Below are 5,141 nucleotides of genomic sequence, written 5' to 3'. Positions count from 1 at the left end.
GACCGACAGGTCGATTCACTCGAGGTCGGTAGTCTTTGGTCTGCGGTCGTTTACTTCTTCTTTGGTGAGGTGGTTGGGGATCAGCCTCCTGTCGTTGGCGGTCTGGGTGGGACGTTAACTGAAGGAGTGGTGGCGTCCCCTGGTGATCCGAGCTGTTCCCAAGTGTTGGACGTCCCTCTTGTGGAAGGCTTTGATGATGTGATTTGAGAGGTCAATGTCTGGTTTTGTTTTTTGTGCTTTTAAGCGGCCTCTGGCCTAAAACAATAGAGCTGTTTTCCTGGGGTTACCTAGGCAGTTCGTCCTTTCCTTTATGTCTATCTGTATGATACTGATGTTTAGTTGGGCTGGATTTCCTGGGTAGACCAGTATTTCGGCTTATTCGGCGACTGGTAATTTGCGGTCGTCAGTTTGCTAACTGTTTTATATTAAGGCTATATTGTTATTCTGTGTTTTTCTTCCTTGCGTCTTGTATATACATTTTGATTTGTATGCCTTTAGGTTGGTAGACTATGTCACCCTTGAACTTTTTTTTCGCGTGTAGCGGTGTTAAGCGTCCTCTAGTTAGTCGGTATGGATGCGGTTTGGGCGCCCCTGTGATCGATGGTCACTTCCATTAAAGTGCGTGCTGGGCACGTGTGCGGAGATGAAGGGTCTGTGGAATATGAAATGATGGTTGCCAGTTGGACTGGCGTTTGGCGTCTCGATGCCTTAATGAGTTGCCTCGGGAAGATACGTTTCCTTTGCATAAATAGAAACTGTTCGGGGAGAGCAACGGCATTTGGACTTCTTGTTACTGCTGTCTTCGCTTTTCTGACCTTGCGTGATTTCGTTGGTCGTCTTCTCAGGTACGTTTGTTCTTTCATTCTTGTTGTAAAGGTGTGATCGTTATGTTGGATGTTGCCTCTTGCTTATTGGCTTTGTTTTGTTCCTTGTGGTTTAGATTTTTTCTTTATGGCTCGTTATTCACGCGCTTTTGGTGGGAAGAAGCGGTCTGAGAGAGCTCTCCTCTCGATGGAGGAAATGGAGTTTCATCCGCGATGTGCCACGATGCCCGTGGTGGCAAGAGGAAGGCGGTAGCGTCGGGGTCAAAAAAAGCTAAGCGGCCCGGTCGAGGTCGTGGCCCCAACCGGAGGTGTTGTGATCGTCGCCCCCACGGGAGGACGGTGTCCCTCGGTCGCCCGAGCGGATAGAGCGACTGGAGGCGGGGGGGCCACGTCGCTAGTGGGAGTTCAGCCCACGGCGTTAGGGGCGATGGGGAGTGAGTTCTTTACGTCGGGATGTCGGGGAAGAAGCGTCTTTGTAAAAGCGCTCATTGCGGCTTCCACTCCGCACCTATAGCGACTAGTCTTCGAGGGGTATTGTCTTTGGGCGGGGACAAAGGCGAGGTCGAGGGCGAAGACATGGATCGCTCACAGGGACCATGGACATGGCGGTTGTTGTTTGGTGAAGTCGTTGTTTGTTAATTTTTGAGTCGTCCTCTTTGATTGATTTTCATTGTGCTTCCCTACTTGTAGTTTCTTCTTTGGTTATGATAAAAGTTGAAGAGGGTTGTCTGGCGCTCGATACCGATCTTGATGCCCGAAGTAATTTGGGATGTCTGCGAGCTGCTTTCGGGTGGTGATAAGAAGAAAATTTGGAGACTATGTCGGCTAAATGTCGTCTTTATTCTTGATGAAAATGAAACTTCTTTGCGTTTATGGCGGATCCGCAAGTGGAGATCGCGGAAGTCCCCGTCTGTGAAGCAATGCGGAAGGGTTGCCCGTAAGGCTCGGGGCAGCGTATACCACCGCTGTAGTGATGCGCCAAAATTTGGGCCGAAATATTTGTCGACTAAAGAAGCGGATGGTGCTCGAGAGGCGGTATCGCGTGTTGTTCTGCGGTGCGGGCATGTTCCCTCAACCAAAGAGCGTTCACGAGGATAAACATGTAATTATTTGCTCCGTGATGGTGAGTTTGTCTATTGGTGAAAGTATGTTCTTCATTTTTTGATTTGATATTAACTTGTGTGTTTTCTTTGCCCTATGAGGGTTAAACACTAGAGCTGCGTTTTCGTTTTTGCCCGGCGGTTTCGCTTTTGAATTTTGGGCTGGTTTCCACGAAGGTGGCGATTCGTTAACTTTGTTTTTATGTCGGTAGCCGACACTGGATTTTCTGGGTAGACCCAGCAGGTCGGTGATCTAGAGCTGATCTCCCTGGATCCGAAATGTGTGCTCCTTTTGGTGAGACCTTGATTAATGCTGTATATGTTTTGGTCTGATTTGTTCATGGCTTTGATCCCGTTTATGGATTTTGCTTCTGAAATGTATTCTCGTTACATGTTAATCTTTGCTATGATAGTGCATGGGAACACGATATGTAAGTGTTTGATCTTTTAGGACGAAAGGGGTCCGTGCCCCTGTGACTTCGTGGGTTATGGTGCTCACTGGGAGCGTTCTTCGTTGGTGAACCCTAGGAAAATCGGTCCTCGTCTAGTGAGGATGAAAGCGGCTATGAGCCTGTAAGCTCTCTAGGACGTCCTGCTCGGATGAGAGTTTGTTTTAGTCTCTGAGGACGTAATGCTCCTGAGAGCGTTCTCGCTTAGTTGATTCGAAAAGTGTATGCCCCCAACTTAGTGAGACTTGGAGAGGCGTTGAGCCTGTAAGCTCCTGAGAGCGTCTTGCTCGTATGAGAGCGTGTTTAGCCCCTGAGGGCGTTCTGCTCCTGAGAGCGTTCTCGCTTAGTTGAATCGAAAAGTGTATGCCCCCAACTTAGCGAGACTTGGAGAGGCGTTGAGCCTGTAAGCTCCTGAGAGCGTCTTGCGCGTTTGAGCGCGTGTTTAGCCCCTGAGGGCGTTCTGCTCCTGAGAGCGTTCTCGCTTAGTTGAATCGAAAAGTGTATGCCCCCAACTTAGCGAGACTTGGAGAGGCGTTGAGCCTGTAAGCTCTCGAGGCGTCTTGCGTTTGGCGTGTTAGCCCCCCGAGGCGTTACGCTCTGAGGCGTTCGTTCGCTTAGTTGAATCGAAAAGTGTATGCCCCCAACTTAGCGAGACTTGGGAAGCGTTGAGCCTGTAAGCTGAGGCGTCTTTAGCGGCGTTTTTGGCGTGTTTAATACGAGGCGTTACGCTCTGAGCGTTCACCGCTTAGTTGATCCTAGAAGTATAGGTCCTCAACTTAGCGAGACTTCGGAGAGGCGTTGAGCCTGTAAGCTCGAGGCGTCTGGCGTTTTTGGCGTGTTTAGCCCCCGAGGGCGTTACGCTCTGAGGCGTTCACCGCTTAGTTGATCCTAGAGGTATAGGTCCTCAACTTAGCGAGACTTCGAGGCGTTGAGCCTGTAAGCTCCTCGAGAGGCGTCCCGCGTTTGGCGTGTTTAGCCCCCCGAGGGCGTTTTGCTCTGAGGCGTTCGCTTAGTTGATCCTAGAAGTATAGGTCCTCAACTTAGCGAGACTTCGGAGCGTTGAGCACTGTAAGCTCTGAAGGCGTCCTGGCGCGTTTGAGCGTGTTTAGCCCCCGAGGCGTTTTGCTCTGAAGCGTTCGCTTAGTTGATCCTAGAAGTATAGGTCCTCAACTTAGCGAGACTTCGGAGAAGCGTTGAGCTGTAAGCTCTGAGGCGTCTGGCGTTGTTGAGCGTGTTTAGGTATGGAGCTTGCTCGTGGGAGGTGTGGTTTGGAGATGTGAGTAGGTCCGCCATTTATGATACCATCTTGAGTTTCTTTCATTTGAACTTTGTTGTGCACGGGAGCGGGACTTACAATGCGTAATACAACTATTGGTAAAATTGCTTTAGCAAGTATGTGTTCCATGGTGGGTGGCGGCATCCTTCCTTCTTGGGTTTTAATCAATACTGGCCGTTGCCAGCGGCAGCGTTCCACGATGTAAGGGCCTTCCCATGTTGGTGCTAGCTTAGCATCGTCTTGAGTTTTCTTCAATCTGAGATCCCCCGGTTGAAAAGATCGTGGATGTACTTTCGTTTGTTGTAAGATCTCTTGAGGACTGTTGGTAGGCTGCCACTTTCGGACGGTACGCTAGGTCGGCGCCGTTCCTCGAGGAGGTCGATCTCTCGAGCTAAAACCGAGTCATTAAAGGCTGTTTCGACAAGTTCGGATCGGGTTGTCGTGATTGTCATTTCGGTGGGTATGGCGGCTACGTGCCATAGCATAGGGAGAATGGTGACTTCGCCCGGTGCTTGAAGCGAAATTTGTAGTCGCGATGGGCCCCAGTATGTTCTCGGTGATTGGCCGGCGGCTTTTGTTCTTTTCAATTTTCTTTTCAAATTCTCTAGAATGGCCTTATTGCTGGCCTCTGCTTGTCCATTGCTTTGGCGTCTTGTGGTGTAGAGAATGCATGAGCGATCTTCCATTTGGCGAAACTCTTTTATTTGTTTTGCCCTTGGTAGGAGCCATTATCCATCACCGGTGTATGTGGTAGGCCAAACCGGGTGATGATATGAGTCAAATGAAATTTCGACATGTGATTCTTTGGCGTGTGCTAGCGGAATTGCTTCAACCCACTTAGTGAAGTAGTGCGTGGCAGCAAGGATGGCGGAAGCCGGTGCTCTTCTGAGGGATGAATGGTCCCATAATGTCCATGCCCCACATGTGGAACGGCCAAGGACTCGCGATGTTAATCAGTTCGCGAGCTGGTTGTATGATGTTGTGACCAAATGTTTGGCATTTGACACATTTGAGGACATACGCTTTAGCATCGATCTGCATACGAGGCCAGAAGTACCCTTGAGAGATCGCTTTGTGGGCTAGTGACCGACCTCCAGCGTGGTTGCCGCACTCTCCTTCGTGAATTTCAGCAAAAATTAGCTGGCCTTGCTCTGGATTGATACATCTCAGATGGGGTCCCCCGGCAGATTTGCGGAATAATCTGCCGTTCACCAAACAATAGCTACGTGCTTGGTGTGGAACCTTCTTGGCTTTTGTGCGCGCTCCTGCGGGAGTGTGCGTCTTTGGATATCTTGTATAATAGGCTGCATCGGGGGGCGACTTCGTCGATCTTGAGAGTGGGAGCAGTCGCTAATTGTCAAGACTTGGTTCGCTTGGTAAGCGAAGTCGGTCGACTACGCCGATAATCGGTTGTCGAGGGACCGCGATTCGATTAATGCGGGTGGCTAAGTATGCCAAGCTATCTGCGTGGCGGTTCTCGTCACATAAAAAA

This window comes from Coptis chinensis, chromosome 8, assembly GCF_015680905.1.
Source record: "Coptis chinensis isolate HL-2020 chromosome 8, ASM1568090v1, whole genome shotgun sequence".
In the NCBI taxonomy this organism is placed as follows: domain Eukaryota; kingdom Viridiplantae; phylum Streptophyta; class Magnoliopsida; order Ranunculales; family Ranunculaceae; genus Coptis; species Coptis chinensis.
This window is presented reverse-complemented; position numbering follows the sequence as displayed.